Genomic DNA, 24,093 nt, shown 5'->3' with positions numbered 1-24,093 from the left:
TAACAGCTTCATTCTTGAAAATTATAGTATATGTAAAATGGATAAAAGCATATTTTTACACAACTCATCCTTAAATACCTGAAGGTTTAAAAAGTTTATAATTTGGAGTACGCATTTAAAGTAAACAAGCATGCAGACATTACCTGGTAGCCTTCTGAACTATTATTAACTTATTCCAGGCCCTAGTCTTATGCATAGACTCAGTTAAAATGCTCTCTTGTAACTTACAGAGTAAGGAATTCAACCTGATCTCTTAGCTGATACGAACTCCAGACACTCATTTACCACCTGGGATGACAGTTGCTGCAACCCCTTTCCTGAATTCATCACTTTTTACTCCCCTGTGACTGTTACTACCTGTCCTCTGCACATAAATGGAGAAAAGAGATTTTACCTTTTAACCTTTCCTATTCACTTCTGTTTCTACTTAATTCCCCTCAATGTTTTCAAACATATTCTAACTGAACTTTCCACTATTTATCTACCCAGATCTCACTCTGAGGCCTTCTGCTCTGCTCTATACCTATCATTCATCTATCCTGCTCTCCTTTATTGCCTTACCCAACTCACTACATTGTCTCTACAATCGCCTTCTACTATGTATTGAAAGGAATGTGATCCACTGGAGATAAAACTTTTGATACTCTTAAAGAGAAGACTGTGTTGTTCCATAAACTCAATCCAAAAAATGAATTCTAAAATTATGTACTGAAATAGAAACACTATAGGCATTAAAATGTCAACTACACCACTGGAAATCATAATCAATCATTTAATTAACCAAAATTACTCACAATAGCAGAATATACATATATATATAATATTACATGATAAATATTAAATATGAAACATCTATTAAAATAAAAATTATTACAACTATTTAACAATGAATGTGCATATGTAATAATAAATATCAATAAAAATCTATAATTAAAATATTTCTCTGCATTTTTTATAGCTATGGAAATGCTGTAAGAAAATGGTGGTACTAATGGATTCTAGAAGTCTTAGAAAAACATGCTTAAATGTGTGCTAAGTTTTAAAGGTAGCTAATAGAATAGCACAAATACCATGTGCACTTATCAAACTACTGGAGATAAAAGTCGAAACAAATAAAATTCATTAAGTAAAAAAAGGCTGCAAAAGAAAAGAAAAATCAAGGTTAAGATACAACATAAAATTAAGATGGCAAGAATGTATCCAAGATGTTAGAAGTAACAATAAATGTGAAAGTTGTTAAATAATCAGGCTAGAAGACAGAAACTCTCAGATAGGGCAAAAACAAAAATAAAATAAATTCCAGACATATGTTGTTTATACATAATACTCTTCAAATAAAAAATAATGCTTTAAGGGGCACCTGAGTGGTTCAGTTGGTTAAGGGTCCAACTCGTGATTTCAGCTCAGGTCATGATCTCACAGTGAGATCAAGCCCCACCTAAGGCTCTGCACTGAGCATGGAACCTGCTTGGATTCTCTCTCTGCCTCTGCCCCTCTCCCCCTCCCCGCTCTCTCTCTAAAATAAAAATATACAAGTATTAACAATTTAAAAAAATAATGCTTTAAAATAAAGGTATGGAAGATGATTCCCCAGCCAATCTTAGCTAAATGAAAACAGAGTAGGATTCAAGACAAAATATTAAAATGGACAAAAATATTTTATATGTTTTTAAACTGATGAATAGTACAATCCAATAAGAAGATACAATAATCACAAACTTCTATGCATGTAACATCATTGCTTACAATATTTAAATTAAAACTTATAAAGCAAACAAAGAAGATAAATTTTAAGTCATGAATTGCAGGGGAACACCAACCACTTTTCTCAGAAATTCGGTTTACAAACTAAGTCAAAAGACTGAGGAGATGAGTAACAATAGAACTGCATATACTAGATATCTTGGAACATCGTTGATGCCCAACAAGCAGAAAATATACCATCTTTTTAAATATTCATATATATTTTTTTTTACAAATGGCTGTGTTAAGCTGTATGGAAATTTACAAAAAGTTTTAAAAAGAACATTTGGGCCACAACTGTGGAAAAATACAAATTTAAAATTCTTAAAAGTTTGGGGTGCCTGGGTGACTCAGTTAAGCGTCTGACTCTTGATACTAGCTCAGGTCATGAGCTCATGGTCTTGAGATGGAGACCCGTCTTGATTTATTTTGAGAGAGAGGGAGAGAGAGAGAGAGAGAGAGAGAGAGCATGCTTTCTCGGTCTCTCAAAATAAATAAACAAAAAGATTGCTTAAAAATATCCTATCAATTCCAGCACATGTATAGATTCTTTACAACAAAAAAGTCAATTTTACTGTATGTACTTTACTAAAAGTTTAATTTTAAAAATACTCTTCTTGTGTTAAGGTGCATTTGAAAACTGTATTTAAAAATCCTCTAGAGGTGACTGATAATCAGAGTACTTGATATCAAAACATTATACTGCAGGCCAGGTGATGCCCAGAGGTAAAGTCATTGTATTAAAAGCATTTATGAGAAAACCAAAAAGTGAAAATAGCATCACTCCAAGATTTTTAAAAAATTCCAAAAAGTAGATGAGACAATTATAACAATAAAAGTTAAACTTCATTTATAGAAAATCATAAGGACATAGATACCCTGAACAATACTGTCAACCAACTTGAACTGACTGACATTTACAGAACACTTCACCCACTAATAGAATACACATCCATTTCAAGACATTCACCAAGACAGGCAATCTTCTGGTCATAAAACAACTCTTAACAAATAGAAAAGGACTGAAATAATACAAACTATGTTCTCTTAAAATAACAGAATTAAGCCATGTATAGAGGAGAGAGCACATATATTTCCTCTTGATAGCTTCAAAAACACATTTAAATGACAGTAAGGGAATTATTTATTTAAAAATAGTTATAGAAGGGCGCCTGGGTGGCTCAGTCAGTTAAGTATCCAACTTCAGCTCAGGTCATGATCTCGTAGCTCCTGAGTTCAAGCATCATGCTGGGCTCTGTGCTGGCAGCTCAGAGCCTGGAGCCTGCTTGGATTCTGTGTCTTCGTCTCTCTCTGCCCCTCCCCCACTCACACTCTGTCCCTCTTCCTCTCTTTCTCAAAAATAAATAAATATTAAAGTAAATAAACAAATAAATAAATAAATCATGAAAATAGTTATATATATCCAAAGATAAGAGCAAAGAAGAGCAAACAAAAACACAATTTTGGAGGCTGAAAATCAAATGAACAAACGGTTGCCTATGTACCAGAATGGAAAAAGCTGAATCCCATGCCAGAAAAGGACAAAGCCAAGGAGGAGCGTGACTATACTACATGTCCCCCCAAATGCTTGAGAATTTGTTGTTCCCATTACCTCTGAAGTAGAGTGATGATGTAGCTAAAACAAGAAAATGAAATCAACATCAGGGGAGGGAATAAAAGACCTCACCTCTCAATCCATGCAGTCAGGTAAGCTCCCTCTCTTCCCTTAGAAGAAAACTGCAGTTTATTCTCTGGAGGAGAGAAAATACAGGTTTTGTGGACTATGGGGTATCAGGCACAATTGAGAGAAGAGTACCATATGAAAAGCGGGATAATAAGCAAAAGTTCACATGCTAAATGTTAAGACTTCCAACTTTCTTCTACTTGGCTCTCAAAATATGTCAGCCAGACTTATACCCTCTAGGCAGGGAACCAGAAGAGTATTTTTCTAGGAACTCAAGCCACCCAGCAGATATATAGATATAGATAGATAGAGATAGAGATAGAGATAGAGATAGAGATAGAGATAGATAGAGATAAAGATATATAGATATATACAGACCAAAGACATAGATATAGATAAAATACTGGCACTGTGGAGTTTCTCTACAAATAGGTATGTCCAGAAGCTATAGTCAACTAGTCTCACTCAGCTATGTACAAAGAAGTCCCAGATGACCAGTTTTGTGCTCAAGGTAAGCACAAGTGAATAGTCGAAAATGCTCAGACATTAGAAATCCTCCTATGCTCGCTCTCTCTCTCCCTCTCTCTCTCTCTCTCTCTCTCTCTGTCACACACACACACACACACACACACACACAAATAGATTGACAAAAAAGGAAAAGCAACTTGGAAGAAATAGATGATACAGAGGAAAAAAACTTTAAGAAAAACTATCGTTATTTTCCTCACACAGAAATGAGAAAACATTGCATCTCTGAAAGAAGGATGCTATAAAACAAAAGAATATTCCAAGAATTTTAAAAAAGCCCTAGGAAATAAAAAATAAATGGTGCTGGTTTTAAAATCTCAATAGGAGGAAAAATACTATTGAGGAAATCTCCGAGAAATCACAGCAAAAGGCAAAGAGATGGAAAAGGGGAAAGAAATTAAAACACAGGACTCTTCCAGGAAGTCTAAAATCCTACTAAAAGGAGTTCCAGGAAGAGAGAAGAGTGAATGGAGAGGAAGAAATCACCAAAAACAGTACTCAAAAATCCTTCCCACAACTGAAAGACACAAGTTTCCAGAAAGAAAGTTCCCACCAATAGATAAAAATCCTCTCCAAGGATCTATATTTCACAGGAAATCTGAGAACACTGAATAAGGAGAAGATCCTCAGTTTTCAGGGAAAGAAAAAAAAAGAACTCATAAAAAAACATTGGACTTCTCAGTCGCATCGGTGGAAATGAGAGGACAATGAGGCATTTTATTGCAAATTCTGAAGAAAATGATCTCCAACCAACATTTCTATATAGCCACCTAAACTATTATTATAAAGATAATTTCTAAAAATTCACCTTCTATGAACTTGTCTCTGTATGGAAGTTATTGAGAGAGGTGATGTACCATAATTAGGTAGAAAACCAACAGGAAAGACAACACAGATTCCAGGTAAACAGGCATGAACACAAGAGAAGAGACGGGAAGTCCCAGGAGAATGGTGGAATGAGGTACTGAGATGACCACTTGGCTCAGCCTAAAGAAAACAACTAGGCAAGCCGAGTACTGTCCTGAAAACTCCCTGAGTGAGATCTTCAAGAAGATGAAACCGGCTGAGTACATGACAGACATGAATATAGTGAGAGAAGCTTGGGGTTGAATTAGGAATAAGAACATAGAAGATTAAGCAAATATAAAAACGAGATAATTATTAGCTCCAAGGAAAATTAGAGTAATTAGCTGTGAATAACATTTCCTTGGTTCTCAACCTTGGCTGAACATTAGAATCATCTAAGGAGCTTTTAAACTTCCAGAAGCCCAAACTACAACTACATCAATTAAATCTGAAATAGGCAGCAATATTTTTTTAAGCTCCTCAAGAGATTCAAATGGTCAGCCAGCACAAAAACCACTGACTTGTCCATAATAACGTAAATCCTGACTATTGATGTAAGCGAAACTACCACAAACTGGGAGCTTGGGAAACATGGTCAGAAAGTGGAGGGATGGTAGAAATGGGGAGTAAGTGAACAGAGTTAGTTCTCCATCTTACGTGATGGTAAGTCAGTTGATATTGCTTGAAACTGACCCATCAAGAAGTAACCATATAAGCATGCTATATAGAGATATGGAGATAAATACCAAATGAATCATCTAAATCACTTGAGAGTGAGAAATAGAAGTGGGGGTGGGAGCTTCATGTTCCTTTTGTCTTATAGAACTGCTTGACTCTTTAAACAATGGGCATGTGTGACTCTTTCAAAAATGAAAATTTAAAAATATTAATAAAAAGCCAAAATAATGAAGAAAATAACCACAGTAAACCTAAAATTGGTTTTTTTTTTTCAATGCTTATTTATTTTTTTTGGGACAGAGAGAGACAGAGCATGAACGGGGGAGGGGCAGAGAGAGAGGGAGACACAGAATCGGTAACAGGCTCCAGGCTCTGAGCCATCAGCCCAGAGCCTGACGCGGGGCTCGAACTCACGGACCGCGAGATCGTGACCTGGCTGAAGTCGGACGCTTAACCGACTGCGCCACCCAGGCGCCCCCTAAAATTGGTTTTCTGAAAAAGCTAATTAAGTAACAAAAAAATTTGCCAAGAAAAAGAGAACACAAACACACAATGAAATGAGACATAACTGGAAACAGATATAATACTGAATAAAATTGTAAAAGGAATAAAATGTATCACTTTATATCTAATAAATTTGGAATACAGATGACCTGAATGATTGTCTAAGCTATGTAAGTTAGTTACCAAAATAGAATTATTAAGATGTAAAAAACATAAATTGACTGATGACCATGAAAAAAATTTCAAAACCTACCATGACAAAAGTCCCCTGGCAGAGAAAGTTTTAGAGAAAATATTTCTGTATTATATATAAATAGTCCCAGACCATAGGAAAATAAAAAATCTTGTCAAATTATAACATAAGCTTGGTTTAACCTCATCACTAAAGCAGTTCCCCAAATTTTTTAAATAAAATTATATGACATTGATTTATAAGGATAGATGAAAAATTCTAGTTAAATATTAGCAAATTGAGTCTGTGATTAAAGTAATAATAAACTGAGGGTGGATGGGGGGCAGGGAAAAGGGGAAAATGGGTGATGGGTATTGAGGAGGGCACTTGTTGGGATGAGCACTGGCTGTTGTATGTAAGTGATGAACGACGGGAATCTACCCCAAAAACCAAAAGCACACTTTACACACTGTATGTTAGCCAATTTAACAATAAACTATATTTAAAAAAATAAAAAATAAAGTAATAATATGTTAGGATCAAGTAACTAAAATGGAAATATTTTTACCCTTTTGCCCATCAAATTAGCAAAATATTAAAAGATTTATGATATTCCATGTTGGCAGTGGTATGGAGAAATATTTGGACAAATATGTAGGTTCAAGGGTGCGTGTTTCAACATTATTTATAATGTCTGTTTCCTTCTTCAGATTAGGGAAGTTATCAGCTACTATCTCTTCAAATGCATTTTCTGCACCCTTTTCTCTCTGTTCTTCACTGGGACACTTATATTATGAAAGTTCTTATGTCTGATGGAGTAACTGAATTCCCTAAGTCTAATCTCATTTTCCATAATTATTCTTTCTCTCTTTTGTTCAGCTTCCTTATTTTCCATTATTTTGTCTTCTAGGTCACTAATTCATTCATCTGATTCTTCCAGCCGGCTGTTTATTGTATCAAGTGTGTGTGTATAATCTCGTTTATTGCACCCTTCCTCTCTGATTTCTTTTTTAACTTTTACCTCTGTGGTAAGGATCTCGGTGATGTCTTCTATTCTTTCAAAACCAATGAGTATCCTAAGGATTGTTGCTTTAAAATTGTTTCTTAACGTTTATTTATTTTTGAGACAGAGAGAGACAGAGCATGAACAGGGGAGGGGCAGAGAGAGAGGGAGACACAGAATCGGAAACAGGCTCCAGGCTCTGAGCTGTCAGCACAGAGCCCGACTCGGGGCTCGAACTCACAGACCGCGAGATCATGACCTGAGCTGAAGTCAGACACTTAACTGACTGAGCCACCCAGGCGCCCCAGGATTGTTGCTTTAAATTCTCCATCAGGCATGTTACTTACAAATCTTTCACTTAGATCTCTGGACAGGGCCTTATCCTGTTCTTTCATTTAGGAGAGTAGAAGATAAGGAACAATTTTTTTTTTATTTTTTTGTTTATTCATTTTTGAAAGACAGAGATAGAGTACAAGCAGGGGTGGGGCGGAGAGAGAGGGGGACACAGAATCTGAAGCAGGCTCCAGGCTCTGAGCTGTCATCACAGAGCCCAACGTGGGGCTCGAACTCACGCAGTGTGAGATCATGACCTGAACCAGTCAGATGCTCAACCAACTGAGCCACCCAGGCGCCCCGAAGATGAGGAACAATCTAAATGTCCATAAATAGAAGAGTGGATTGGGGTTCCTGGGTGGCTCAGTCTGTTAAGCATCTGACTTCGGGCTCAAGCCATGATCTCACAGTTGGTGGGTTCGAGCCCCGCATCGGGCTCTGAGCGGATAGCTCAGAGCCTGGAGCATGCTTTGGATTCTGTGTCTTCCTCTCTCTCTCTCTGCTCCTCCCCCACTCACACTCTGTCTCTCTCTCCTTCAAAAATAAGTAAACATTAAAAAATTAGAAAGAGTAGCGAACTATATTATGCTCCATCTATATTTTGAAATACCATGCAGCAGTTTTCAAAGTTTAAGTGGATCTCAGTCAAAAGATGTGTCAAAAATATATTAAGTGAAGAAAATTTGTTCCCCTACTGGTTTAGCTTAAAAATATATGTGTTTGTTTGTGTACATGTGTATACATTACAGTACATTGAAAGAATCAAATTGATACATATTAAGCCTTTAATAGCAGTTAAGGACGGCCTAATTAGGGTTATGAGCCTTAAGGAGAGAGAAGCATATACTTGTGTATTTGAATTTTTACAGTGAGAATGTATCCATGTAATTGTCCAATTAAAACCAACCAATTAAAATCTAAAGGTCATGTGTGTATGTAGACAGATCCTGAAAAGAAAGAAGAAAAAGTTTTTAATGAAAACAATTCTATGTTTGTTTTTCTTTCATTTAAGATGGTGTGACTGTAAGCCTCTAAAAAAAAAAAAAAACAAAACATCCTAGGGGCACCTGAGTGGCTCAGTCAGTTAAGTATCCGACTTTGGCTCAGGTCATGATCTCATGACTTGTGAGTTTAAGCCCCACATTGGGCTCTGTGCCGACAGCTCAGAGCCTGGAGCCTGCTTAGGATTCTGTGTCTCCCTCTCTTTCTGTCCCTCCCCCACTTGCACTCTGTGTCAGGTTCCTTCAAAAATAAACAAATATTTTTTAAAATGTTTAAAACTTCCTAGAGTTTTAGATGAAGCTGGGTTTGTATGGATGGTCCAACCCAATAATACACTGTAAATATTACCAAACATTACAAGAAGATTTTGGAAACAAAAGTTTGAAGAGGGTGGCAAGCAAATCTTCCATTCCAAAATGTGTCACTGTTACACAATCTAGAAATAAGATAAATATATCCTTGGACTGTTTAAAATTTCAACATAACTATAACCTTACTCACAAATCTTTATAATCCAACAAAACACTTGCCTGATGTAAAAATATTTCTGGGTCCAACCAGGCCCTCCCAGAGTATATAAGAGGGATTTGCTTTTTAACCAGACAGGCAACTTACTTCATGATTAAAGAGAATATGCAATTGGTCCCAAACTACTTCCCATTTCCCCTGATAGTAAACAAATCCTCTGATACACATAAAAAATTGAGAAATCAAATAATTGAGTGTGATGTAAAATGTTTTGCCTTTGAGCAGCCTTAAGCAGTAATCCATTTGATGGAATCAATCCTGACTTTATAAAGCCTCAAAATTCCAAACTTCATACAGTAATTTAAGTATCTGGGAAGATACAGTTTCTATCCTGTGCCCCCCCCCAAAAAAGCAGTTAAATGTAAAGCACCTAGAACAACTTAGTGATAGAGAAGTCTCTATTTTCGCCCTGTTTCCAACTTGGGATATTATTCCCTTTCATTTTCCTAGTTCCCTTAGAAGCAGGATGTTCAGGCCATGATTTATTTTAATGAAATTCAGAGAACAGAATTTTCACATAAAACACTGCCAATATACCTCTATACCCCTAATTTCAGGATCCCTGTTGCTCACCATAAATATTACTTGGTCACTCCATGATAACAAATTAGACAGCACTTAGAGCTGTACATTAATGCTTCGCACTTTGCTGACTCCAGGGGACCATTTAAAGTACTGTACTGAGGTGCAGGGGAGGGGGGAGTTCATGGGAATGAATTGTGAGGTTGTTTCCCTGCAGCCCTCCTCCTGTCACTGAGATCACCTGCCCTCTCCTTATGGCTCATCCAGCCCCAGGCTTTCAAATATACCTTGACCTTAATCTTTAGAATTAGAAGGTGTTATAATGTATCACCCTCACTCAGGATCAAGTTACCCTATACCTGTGGCTTTGTCTAATGGTGTGCCTAAGTATAATCTGTGGGTTTCTTCCATCTTCTTAAAATGAAGTTTCTACCAGCATTCTTGATATAGGAGCTAGGTCCAGGCCTTGTTCTCCAGTTCCAGAATCCCTGAGAATCTAGAGGCTAAATAGGACAGACTTTTGTTTGGGTCTCAGCTCCACCACCATGCCAGCTCTTATTGTGAGCAAGTTTCCTGTTTCCCCAAACCACAATTTTATTATCTTAAAAATGCAGAATAAAAATCCCTATCATATAGAAAATTTAGCATAGTATACAGCACATAGTAAATGCAGGTAAATGTTAATCCCCACCACTTGTATCTTTTTTATTTTTCCTTGATAATCTGAGCAGAGTATTGGAACCTCTGAAATTGGAATTCATCTTGCTGCTCTTCCAAATCTCTATGGCAGCCCTGAGGCTAAGCCTCTACTCCTACTGACGTAAGTCAGCAACATCTCCTGCCAACTCAAATCTCTAACTTTGCCCATTATTGACCTCTGTGGGACCCATGCTCCTTAGGAGGTAAGTGACTGGTATTTTCTTCTTTCCTAATGTTCTCTCAAAATGCTATGCTCCTTCCTGGCTCAACAGCTCCACATTGTGTGAACCTGGATTTGTACCCTAGTACCTGCCCCAATGCACTGGGTGATTCCACTAACAACAGTCACTAAGATCCTGCTGGGATGACTCACTGGGTCTACCCATGGAATGCCTCTTGACACTCATATATCATAAGTGTTTCTTTTTTTTTTTTATTTTTTTTTCAACGTTTATTTTATTTTTGGGACAGAGAGACAGAGCATGAACGGGGGAGGGGCAGAGAGAGAGGGAGACACAGAATCCGAAACAGGCTCCAGGCTCTGAGCCATCAGCCCAGTGCCTGACGCGGGGCTCGAACTCACGGACCGCGAGATCGTGACCTGGCTGAAGTCGGACGCTTAACCGACTGCGCCACCCAGGCGCCCCTATCATAAGTGTTTCGAGAGAAAGAAAGAAAGAAAGAAAAAAGAAAGAAAGAAAGAAAGAAAGAAAGAAAGAAAGAAAGAGGAAGGAAAAAGAAAGAAAGAAAGAAAGAAAGAAAGAAAGAAAGAAAGAAAGAAAAAGGAAGGAAGGGAGAAAGAAAGAAAGAAAGAAAGAAAGAAAGAAAGAAAGAAAGAAAGAAAGAAAGAAAGAAAGAAAGAAAGAGGCGCCTGGGTGGCTCAGTCAGTAAGCGTCCGACTTCGGCTCAGGTCATGATCTCTTGGTCTGTGAGTTCGAGCCCCGCATCGGGCTCTGTGCTCACAGCTCAGAGCCTAGAGCCTACTTTGGATGCTGTGTCTCCCTCTCTCCGCTCCTCCCCCACGCACATTCTGTCTCTCTCTCAAAAAAAAATAAACATTAAAAGAAAGGAAGGAAGAAAGAAAGAACCAAAAAAACAGTGGCGGTGGATTGACTTTCCTCCAGTTCCCTTTCCTCACTTTGACCCCAAGAGAGAGATTTGGAAGAGGTGGGATTCCTCAAGTTGGTAGAAGAGAGCCAGGAAATTACTGTCTGGTTCCTACGATGTACTAGCATCATGCTAAGAACTCTATATTTATTACTGCAAACCCTCACAACACTGCCAAGTAGCATTGCCCTCATTTGACAGATGGGGAAAGTGAGACTTTATAAGGTTAAATAATGTTCCTGGGTTCACACACCAGGAAGAAACAAAACCAGAATGTGACCTCTTACATGTATGCTTTCAAAGTATATAAGGTTTCTTTAAAAACGGTGCATTCCTTTCTCACTATACCACATTTCCCCCCTCACTACACCAGTACATATAAATCAACAGATTGCTTCAAAATGTGGGCTTTTTTTTCTTATTTTAGAGAGAGAGAGAGCAAGAACAAGCAGGGGAGAGGGGCAGAGGGAGAGAGAGAGAATCTTAAACAGGCTCCACACACAATGCAGAGCCCAACGTGGGGCTCAATCTCGTGACCCTGGGATCATGACCTGAGCAGAAATCATGAGGTGGATGCTCAACGAACTGAGCCACCCAGATGCCCCCAAAATGTTTTTTAAATGTTGAAATTCCCAGAGTAATTTACTTCCTGATCAACAAAATAAGCCCATGAATCTGTACATAGACTTCTTTTGCCTAAATGATAGTAACAGCTAGCACTTATTCATTGCTTATTATGTGTTTGACACTGTTTTCAATTTATGAATATTAACTCATTTAATCCTATGAGCTAGGTGATATTAACATCCCTATATTATAGGTGAAGAAACCAAGCACAGAGAAGTTAGGTAAGTGGCCGAATACCCTGCTGACAGAGCTGTGGTCAGAATCCAGGCAATCCAGCTGCAGAGCCCCCAATGTTTTACTGCCTCTAAACAATCAAAATAATTGTGTAAATTCTCCACTTAACTTTGCGTGTAGAAATAATTTAAGGATCTAATTGATTCCTTTGGTAACTGAAGCTACCAAAAGCTATTTATTGAAAAACAACGAGTAGCATGTTGTTTGCAAGTCAGATTCTCTGATGATTTTGCCACACTTTGGTTTCTGGCTCTTTTTTTCCATAAAGACTGAAGATATTTAATTCTGCATATTAATATAGAAGTGATACTTAAGATGAAAAGGGCACAATTCAGGATAAAGTAGAATCTTTTTCTAAGAAAATAATTTCTCCTTTTATAACTGTAAAGAATATCATTTAATCCATTTGGGCAGCACTCTTTAGATTCTGGCAAGAATATAGTTCACCAAAACCAAAGTTTATCATCTAAACTTGCAGCGAAGTCATTTTTTGAAAAAATTTATATGCTATGTACCCCACAATCCCATACATTTTAACTTTCTGGTGTGAACAACAATAATCAATAAAGCATTTAATTTCTAAAAATCAGGCTTGTTTTGTTTCTCCATTGTATGAGTCAGTATCTGGCACATGTAAAGTAAAATGAAGAAAATTAGCTTATAAATCACAGTAATCTCCTTGATAATCACTATTCATTTAGTGAAGGGACAATGTGCTCACTACATGAGGCATTCTTATAAAAGACACCAAGCTGCAATTAACGATCTATAGATCTCATTTGCTCTGAATTAGTAAGTGCCCTGATTCTAATAAATTCTCATTACCTAAGGACCTTATTCTGATTATTTTTATCTCATGTTCCTTGCCCACAGAGACAGGAAAAGGAAAATGATTTCTTTCCCAAGTGCCAGCTGAGTGCATTCTCTTCTCCCTGTTTCTCATACATCTACCCAGAAAGGTATTCCATCCCAAATAATGTCAGAACACATTTCCTTTTTTAAAAAGATTACAATATTCCTTCAAATCTCTTAACCCGAACATATAACTTCTGCAAGAATACTATGAAAAATAAAGTTTAAAATATCCTTAGTACTGAAAACAAATCCTAAAGTTCCTTCTAAATTACACAGGAAAAATTAAATTGACCTAGCTTTATTTTGAAATATTTTTATTATGCTACAAAATATATATTCTTATCTCTCAAATAAACAGATTACCTTATGCAAAATAACTCTACATAAACAAGAATATGATAACCCAAAAGATCCCATTTCACGGACAGAACATATAATATAGTACTGACTAATCATTTCTTATAACAAAGAAGATATAATTTCACTATTCTTGGCAAGAATTAGGATTAAAAAATAAATGTAAAGAGGCAAAATTACCCAAGAACTAAAGTTTGACACACAGAAGAATGATTCTAAAACAGATTGCACAATACAAACACTCATTAAGTTATATTCCAAACAAACCTCTAAATCCACTGCTATTGCGTTTTGTCTCAGTCACGTGTCCTGAGATGAGGCACTCAGATTACAATAATGCAATAAGTTAAAAGTTCCATTTTAAAAAGTAAAAGAGTTTAATATTTATAAAGATGTAGGCAGGATGGAGTTCCTGTCCTAAGCATATCTCTCCTTCTTTTAAGCAAGGCTGAGAGAATGCTATGGCTGAGATAAGGCTTAGGTCATCCTAATTGTATAAAGTGTTAGAACCAATGTCTTTGAACCAAGAACAGAACAAGGACTTTCTCAGAACAAAAGGACTCTCTCATCTCAACTAAGCGGACAGAGTAGAGGTGTCACTTTGAGAGGTGATCCAAAGACTCCGCTCATGATGGAGTCTCTAGGTATGTAGACGATAATAACCTGCACCCAATGATGAGGGTCTCTAACCTAGCACATTTCAGCACAGAGCTGTGGGATTTGGGGAAAGCAGAATCATCAGACAGTCTTAGCCTGACACATGAAGGGCAGAGATGAAAAGTTCATACCTCAAACATCAGGAAGGCTGCTATGAAAAGCCGTTCCTCCCAGGACCTGTGACATCAGAATGCATTCTTTGTGTCCCCTAAAAGCAAGGGATCATGAAAGGTATTTCTGTTACCATAACTTACCAATTACATTAGAAACGTATCTACCAAGGAAATCAAGAGAAGGTATTGTCCATGTTTTGGGTGAGAAGTGAACTCACACCGTAATAAAAGTAAAGTTTTTTGACTCTTTCAATCCCAACCCCAAAAGGCACTTTTTCCCTGGCTTCTCAAGTATAACATTAATGAAAACTATTTAATCTAGCCCTGATGAGATGTCTGTTTTCATTCTGAATATCAACTTATGTGATGTGCTATGAAATACAAGGCAGTTTCTACCTCCTTTGGGATTTGTCTTCTCCCACTAATATAGAAAATAAATGGTCACCTCTTACCGTGGCCATTTTTTCCTGTCTTGATCAGCTTTCCACTTACCTTCTAGTGTAGGCTATCCATTTGCTATCTTAAGAAAAAACACATACGGAAATGTGTTGAGAACTGCATATTTAAATGCATAAATAGGGGCGCCTGGGTGGCACAGTCGGTTAAGCGTCCGACTTCAGCCAGGTCACGATCTCGCGGTCCGGGAGTTCGAGCCCCGCATCAGGCTCTGGGCTGATGGCTCAGAGCCTGGAGCCTGTTTCCGATTCTGTGTCTCCCTCTCTCTCTGCCCCTCCCCCGTTCATGCTCTGTCTCTCTCTGTCCCAAAAATAAATAAACGTTGAAAAAAAAATTAAAAAAAAATAAAATAAAATAAATGCATAAATATCTGAATAAGTGAAGATTATTGTGATATTATTTCACTTGTTTTCTTTGTTTCCTTATTTAAGAATTTTCAAATTTCTCACCTACAGCACTATATTCAAAGATTTTGAAGTAACATACAGGAATCCAAACGGCAGAGTAAGACAAAAAATAAAATTGAGAAAGACAGAAACAGTAATGAGAGCAGGTGAAATATAAATTAGAATTGATGGATAAAAACCCTAAAGAGCAATTCAGGATGCATATATGGCACCTACGGGAGCCTATACTACAGTTTATAGCACAGAGAAGCCAATTTGTACTTGAGCTCACTGGCAGCTAAAGAAAAAGAGGAATTATCATGTTCTACCTGATTCATAATGCCCTGAATATTTTCTTATTACTTTCCAATTTGAGGTTACTGAGGATACCAGAAATCTGACCTCTGTTTCACATTAGAATCATATGCTATCTGAGATTAAAGGAACTAAAGATCATCTAACTCAATGAGAACTAGAGGGATCAAGTGAGTTTTCAGTCCCACAGAGAATAAAAGAGCCAGTTCTAGAACCCTGACATCTGGAGTCTACCACCTAGTTTAGTGCGTTTTTACATCAGCAACATTGCTAACTCTTTTGACAGTAGAACACGAAATCAAGAATATAAGAATCTTCTATCCAGGCCTCATTAAATTCAAGCAACCATGCTAATTTCCTCGTTGACTGACTATATCAGGACAAGTGTCAGAGAACAAAAGCTAGATACATATTTAGCCCTCGTGATTGGAGGCAGCCCTGGGTATAGCTCACAATTAAGACAAATTTGTGAAGTAAGGAGGTGAGGTAAGGTTTGTACCTAAACTTACTGGAATGTGCTTAGTATCAAAGTGGAGCAAAAGAGTTACCAAACCAGGCAAATATACATTACCTGCATACCCTAGTTCTTGCTCTATTTAGTAGTCTCTGTCTCCTCTCTCTCTCTCCCTCTTCCCCTCTGACTCACCTTTCTCCCCACTGAATTCATCCATTCTGCTTATAAAGAATTATTAGATAGCAGTAAGAAAAAAATTTCTAGAACTCATATGGGGTTAAGAGTCATTAAAGTGCTCCCACCAGCCAAAGTAAACATATTTCAGAGAACACAAGGATCGTTTATTAGAGACTTCGTAAGAATTATTAGTTGGAAGTGAGGCCAAATCATCAACTAGATCTGTCCCTTAAAAAGAATAAAAATAAGATTTGAACGATAAAACTGATCCATGAGTAAACTAATTGTAGCACAAAGCCCAACACTCGTTAAAAGAATAAAACTAGATCCAACACTCAACAATGTAAACTTCACACTGTCCAGCATACAATAAAAAACTACTGGACCTGTGAAGAAGCAAGAAAATTTGATGCATAACCAGGAAAGGAATCAGTTAATAGAGACCAAGACCTAAGGCCCAGCAATTGCACTACTAGGTATTTATCCAAGGGATACAGGTATAGTGTTTCAAAGGGGCACACGTACCCCAGTGTTTACAGCAGCGCTATCAACAATAGCCAAAGTACAGAAAGAGTGCAAATGTCCATTGATGGATGAATGGATAAAGAAGATGTGGTACATATACACAATGAATATTACTTGGCAATCAAAAAAAATGAAATCTTGCCATTTGCAACTACGTGGATGGAACTAGAAGGTATTATGCTAAGCAAAATTAGTCAGAGAAAGACAAATATCATATGACTTCACTCATATGAGGACTTTAAGATGCAAAACAGATGAGCATAAGGGAAGGGAAGCAAAAATAATATAAAAACAGGGAGGGGACAAAACATAAGAGACTTAAATATGGAGAAAGAACAGGGTTGCTGGAGGGGTTGTGGGAAGGGGGAGGGGGTAAATGGGTAAGGGGCATTAAGGAATCTACTCCTGAAATCATTGCTGTACTATATGCTAACTTGAATGTAAATTTAAAAATAAATTAATTTTTTAAAAAAGAAAGAGACCAAGAAATAACAGATATGGGGGGAGCCTGGGTGGCTCAGTCAGTTAAGCATCAACTCTCAGTTTCGGCTCAGGTTATGGTCTCATGTTTTCATGAATTTGAGCCCCATGTTGGGCTCTCTGCTGATAGTGTAGAGCCTGCTTGGGATTCTCTCTCTCTCTCTCTCTCTCTGTGTGTGTGTGTGTGTGTCTCTCTCTCTCTCTCTCTCTCTGTCTCTCTCCTTCTCTGTCCATCCCCCCTGCTCACGCTGTCTCTCTCTCTCAGGAATAAAAAAAAATAGACTTAAAAATTTTTTTTCAAAAGAAATAACACAGATGGTAGAATCAACAACATTAAATTGTTAATTCAAAAAATTTAAAACTGTTAAAGTTACCAACATTATAAAATGTTAACAACAACATAAAAATATATTAAAATGGCAATGGAACTGATGTCTAGGTGGCTCAGTTGGTTAAACGTCCAGCTTTGGCTCAGGTCATGATCTCATGGTTTGGGGGTTCCAGCCCTGCATGGGGCTCTGCACTGACAGTGTAGAGCCTGCTTGGGATTCTCTCTCTCCCTCTCTCTCTACCCCTCCCCCACTTGCTCTATCAAAATGAATAAACTTTTTAAAAATTACAATAGAAAATATGATCGACATGATCAAAATTTTAAAGAAAAACATGAACACGATGAGAATAGAAAATATAAATAAAAGCCAAATGAAAAACATAATATGTGAAATAAGAAATTCATTGAATTGGATTATCAGTAGATTAAATACAGAAGATATTGGTAAACTTGAAGATACAGCAAAAAAGACTACCCATACTGAAGCACAAGCAGAACAAAATCCGGAAATAAAATGAACAGAAACTCAATGACCTATGGAACAATAGTAAGTGTTCCAAGAAGCTAATTGGAGTCCCAGAAAGGATAGAGATAGCAGAGGAATAGAAAATTATTTGAAAAATTAATGCCTGAAATTTTTCCAAAATTATATAAACTATAAACCTATAAAACCAAGATATCAACAAATACCAAAGAGGATAAACAAAAGGAAAACCACAGGAAGGTATATCACTGTAAAACTGTTAAATATAGAAAGTATTAAATTCAGCCAGAGGTGGGTTGGGAAAGGTGCATTACATAGAGGAACAGGAATAAGAATTAATACAGATTTCTTGTGAGAAACCATTCAAGTCTAAAGACAACGGAATGACACCTTTAAAGCACTAAAAGAAAAAAAACTGCCTAGAATTACATATACATACCTAGTGAAAATATATTTCAAAAAAAAATAAAGGTGAAGGAGAGTTATGGTTTCAGCTCCAACATGGAAAGAATTTAGAAGCTGTCACACCCATCCTTGTCCAGAATAATCTGGACAAACTTAAATGCAAGACTTTTCTCGGACCCGTGAGAGAATGGAGGTCACAGGGCAAACGACCACCTTGAAATTAGAGAGACAGATACATTCAGAGAGGCTCACCTAAGATCTCCTTGCCTGGAACAGAAGCCGCAGAAGACATAAATTGGTAAGAACACTTAGAAGTAGTTTTGACAAACTGTGGGGTACTAAGCCTGGACTAGTATGAGACCAAGAAATTTCTGGGCACCAAGTCTTAGCAGGACCCAACACTCTCATAGGCTTTACGTCCAGGAATCTGAACAGGTTCTGACACTGAAGATTGAAGAAAGACTCACTCATGGCTCCAGCAGGGGAAAGGGAAAAGTAATCACAGTGAAACATGCCCAAAGCCTTCTCCATAATGAAGGCCTACTCTCCAGAGGAAAAGACTTTTCCAGTGCTTTATCACCACTGGGTGAAGGGCATTTTTCCCACACCAGTCCCTTATGGCATTTCTGTCTCACCGAAGATAGAATTGTTTATAAAAACTATACCACTGAAGAAAAATTTGCAGTGTTCACAGCCCAGAGGCATAGGCCCATTAAACTATGGTGACTGAATCATACTACTATAGAACCCATATGTTCATCAACAGCTAAACAGGTAAGTTGCGGAATATCTATGCAATGGTATACCACTCAGAAATAAAAAGGGATGAACTACTCATACATGCAGCAACATGGGTAAACCTCAAAAACTTTATGCTGAGCAAAAGACAAAAACCTTATGCTAGACAAAAAGGGTACATATGTATGATTGTATTTATGTGAAACTTTTTTATTTTATTTAAATCCAAGTTAGTTAACATATAGTGTAATAGTGGTATCAGGAGTAGAATTTAGTGATTCATCACTTACATATAACACCCAGGGCTCATTCCAACAAATGCCCTCCTTAATGCCCATCACCCATTTAACCCACCCAGCAAACCTCAGTTTGTTCTCTGTATTTAACTCTATTAAGGTTTGCCTCCCTCTCTGTTTGTATCTTATTTTTCCTTCCCTTCCCCTATGTTCATTTGTTGAGTTTCTCAAATTCCACACGTGAGTGAAATCACATGATGTCTGTCTTTCTCTGACTTATTTCGCTTAGCACAATACCCTCTAGTTCCTTCCACGTTATTGCAAATGGCAGGATTTGATTCTTTCTCATTGCCAAGTGGTACTGCATTGTACATATAAACCACATCTTTATCCATTCATCAGTCAGTGGACATCTCGGCTCTTTCCATACTTTGGCTATTGTTGACAGCACTGCTGTAAACATTGGGGTGCATGGGTCCCTTTGAATCAGCACTCCTGTATCCTTTGAATAAATACCTAGTAGTGCCATTGCTGGGTCATAGGGTAGTTCTATTTTTATTTTTTTATTATTTATTTATTTTTTTTCCAATATATGAAATTTATTGTCAAATTGGTTTCCATACAACACCCAGTGCTCATCCCAAAAGGTGCCCTCCTCAATACCCATCACCCACCCTCCCCTCCCTCCCACCCCCCATCAACCCTCAGTTTGTTCTCAGTTTTTAACAGTCTCTTATGCTTTGGCTCTCTCCCACTCTAACCTCTTTTTTTTTTCCTTCCCCTCCCCCATACAGAGAAAGACAGATACCATATGGTTTCACTCTTATGTGGTTCTATTTTTAATATATTGAGGAACCTTCACACTATTTTCCAGAGTGTCTGCACTTGTTTGCATTCCCACCAGCAGTGCAAAAGGGTTCCCCTTTCTCCGCATCCTCGCCAACATCTCTTGTTGCCCGAATTGTTAATGTTAGGCATTCTGGCAGGTGTGAGATGATATGTGGTTTTCATTTGTATTTCCCTGATGATGAGTGAGGCTGAGCATTTTTTAATGTGTCTGTTAGCCATCTGGATGTCTTCTTTGGAGAAGTATCTATTCGTGTCCTTTGCCCATTTCTTCACTGGATTATTTGGGATTTTGGGGTGATGAGTTTGATAAGTTCTTTATAGATTTCGGATACTAACGCTTTATCTGATATGTCATTTGCAAATATCTTCTCCCATTCCATCAGTTGCCTTTTAGTTTTACTAATGTTTCCCTCTCTATGCAGAAGGTTTTTTATCTTCATGAGGTCCCAATAGTTCATATTTGCTTGAGTTTCCCTCCCTATGGAGACATGTCTAGTAAGAAGTTGCTGCGGCCAAGGTCAAAGAGGTTGTTGCCTGTTTTCTCCTCTAGGATTGTGATGGCTTCCTGTCTTACGTTGAGGTTTTTCATCCATTTTGAGTTTATTTTTGTGTATGGTATAAGAAAGTGGTCCAGGTTCATTCTTCTGCATGTAGCTGTCCAGTTTTCCCAACACCATTTGCTGAAGGGACATTTTTCCATTGGGTATTCTTTTCTGCTTTGTTGAAGATACAAAGCATACATTTGACCATACATTTGTAGGTCTATTTCTGGATCCTCTATTCCATTCCGTTGATCTATGTGTCTGTTTTTGTGCCAGTATCATACTGTCTTAATGATTACAGCTTTGTGATACAGCTTGAAATTCGAGATTGTGATGCCTCCATCTTTGGTTCTTTTTCAGGATTGCTTTGGCTATTCAGGGTCTTTTCTGGTTCCATACAAATTTTAGAACTGTTTGTCCCAGCCCTGTGAAGAATGCTGGGGTTATTTTGACAGGGATTGCACTGAATGTGTAGACTGCTTTCGGTAGTATAGACATTTTAACAATATTTGTTCTTCCAATCCATGAACATGGAATGTTTTTCTATTTCTTTGTGTCTTCTTCAATTTCTCTCATAAGCTTTCTACAGTTTTAAGTGTATAGATCTCGTTAGTTAGGTTTCTTCCTAGGTATCTTATGGCTTTTGGTGCAACTGTAAAGGGGATCAATTCCTTGATTTCTCTTTCTGCGGCTTCATTATTGGTGTATAGAAATGCAACCTAATTCTGTATGTTGATTTTATATCCTGTGACTTTGTTGAATTCATGTATCAGTTCTAGCAGTTTTTTGGTGGAGTCTTTTGGGTTTTTCACATGGAGTATCATGTTGTCTGCAAAGAGGAAAACTTTGACTTCTTCCTTGCCGATTTGGATGCCCTTTATTTTTGTTGTCTGATTGCTGAGGCCAGGACTTCCAGTGCTATTGTGAACAAAGTGTTGAGAGTGGGCATCCCTGTCATGTTCCTGACCTTAGGGGGAAAGCTCTCAGTTTTTCCCCATTGAGAATGATATTAACTGTGGGTCTTTTGCATATGGTCTTCATGATGTTGAGGTATGATCCTTCTATCCCTACTTTCTTGAGGGTTTTAATCAAAAAAGGATGCTACGTTTTGTCAAATGCTTTTTTCCAACATGTGGTTTTTATCCTTCCTTTCATTAATGTGATGTATCATTGTTTCATTTGAGGATATTTAACCACCCTGGTAGCCCAGGAATAAATCCCACTTGATTGTGGTAAATAATTCTTTCAATGTATTGTTGTATTCGATCTGCTATATTCTTGTTGCATGCTCATCAAGGAAATTGGCCTGTAGTTCCTTTTTTTTTTTTTAGTGAGGTCTTTGGTGTTGGAATCAAGGTAATGCTGGCCTCATGGAATGAGTTTGGAAGTTTTCCTTCCATTTCTATTTTTTGGAACAGCTTCAAGAGAATAGGTGTTAATTCTTCTTTAAATGTTTGGTAGAATTTCCCCTGGAAAGCCATCTTGCCCTGGACTCTTGTTTGTTGGAAGATTTTTGATTACTAACTCTATTTCCTTACTGGTTATGGGTCTGTTCAAATTTTCTATTTCTTCCTCTTTCAGTTTTGGTAGTGTATAGGTTTCTTTTTTTTTTTTTAATTTTTTTTTTCAACGTTTTTATTTTTATTTTTGGGACAGAGAGAGACAGAGCATGAACGGGGGAGGGGCAGAGAGAGAGGGAGACACAGAGTCGGAAACAGGCTCCAGGCTCTGAGCCATCAGCCCAGAGCCCGACACGGGGCTCGAACTCACAGACCGCGAGATCGTGACCTGGCTGAAGTCGGACGCTTAACCGACTGCGCCACCCAGGCGCCCCAAGGTAGTGTATATGTTTCTAGGAATTTGTCCATTTCTTCCAGATTGCCCAATTTGTTGGCATATAATTGCTCATAATACTCTCTTATTATGATTTGTATTTCTGTGGTGTTGGTTGTGATCGCTCCTCTTTCATTCATGATTTTATTTATTTGGGTCCTTTCCTTTTTCTTTTTGATCAATCTGGCTAGGGGTTTATCAATTTTGTTAATTCTTTCAAGGAACCAGCTTCTGGTTTCATTGATCTTTTCTGGTATTTTTAAATTGTAGTATCACTGATTTCTGCTCTAATCTTTATTATTTCCCTTTTGCTGGTTTGGGACTTTATTTGCTGTTCTTTTTCCAGCTATTTTAGGTGTAAGGTTAGGTTGTGTATTTGAGACCTTTCTTCTTTCTTTAGCAAGGCTTGGGCTGCTATATACCTCCTTCTTATGGCCATCTTTGCTGCATCTCACAGGTTTTGGACTATTGTGTTTTCACGGTCATTGACATCCATGTACTTTTTTATTTCCTCTTTAATTTCTTGGTTAACCCATTCATTCTTTAGTAGGATGTTCTTTAATCTCCAAGTATTTGTGGTCTTTCCACATTTTTTCAAGTTTCATATTATTCTGTTCTGAAAATATGCATGGTATGGTATTAATCTTTTTGTACTTGTTGTGGGCTGATTTGTGACCCAGTATGTGACCTGTTCTGGATAATGTTCTTGATAAAAAAGTGCACTCGGGAAGAATGTATTCTGCTTTAGGATGAAATGTTCTGAAGATATCTGTTAAGTCCATCTGGTCCGGTGTGCCATTCAAAGCTATTGTTTCCTTGTTGATTTTCTGCTTAGATGATCTGTCCATTGCTCTAAGTGGGGTGTTGAAGTCCCCTACTATTAGGGTATTACTATTGACGAGTTTCTTTATGCTCATGATTAATCAATCTATATATTTGAGTTCTACCAAGGTGGGAGCATAAATATTTACAATTGTTAGATCTTCTTGGTGGATAGACCCCTTAATTATGATATAATGCCCTTCTTTATCTCTTGTTACAGTCTTTGTTTTAAAACGTAGTTTGCCTGATATAAGCTTTCTTTTGATTTCCATTAGCATGATAGATGGTTCTCCATCCCCTTACTTTTCAATCTGAAGGTGTCTTTAGGTCTAAAATGAGTCTCCTATAGGCAGCGTACAGATAAGTCTTTTTTTTTTAAGTTTATTTATTTATTTGGAGAGAAACAGAGTGCAAGCTGGGAAGGGGCAGAGAGAAGGGGGACAGAACAATCAAAATGGGTTCCACGCTGACAGCAGAGAGCCCAATGCAGGGCTCGAACTCACAAACCATGAGATCATGACCTGACCCAAAGTTGGACACTTAACTGACTGAGCCACCCAGGCCTCCCAATGGGTCTTGGTTTTTTATCCATTCTGATACCCTATGTCTTTGATTCAAGCATTTAATCCATATACATTTAGAGTGGTTACTGAAAGACATAAATTTAGTGCCATTGTGCTGCCTATAGAGTTGGTGTTTTGGGTCATGTTCTGTGGTCCTTTCTAGTCTTTGTTGCTTTTGGTCTTTTTTTGTTTTGTTTAGTTTTTTTCTCCATTCAAAGAGACTCCCTTAAAATTTCTCACAGGGCCAGTTTAGTGATCACAAACTCCTTTTGTTTGTCTGGGAAACTCTTTATCTCTCCTTCTAT

This window comes from Prionailurus bengalensis, chromosome X (assembly GCF_016509475.1).
Source record: "Prionailurus bengalensis isolate Pbe53 chromosome X, Fcat_Pben_1.1_paternal_pri, whole genome shotgun sequence".
NCBI lineage: Eukaryota > Metazoa > Chordata > Mammalia > Carnivora > Felidae > Prionailurus > Prionailurus bengalensis.
The sequence above is the reverse complement of the archived record's forward strand: the minus strand, read 5'-3'. Positions refer to the sequence as shown.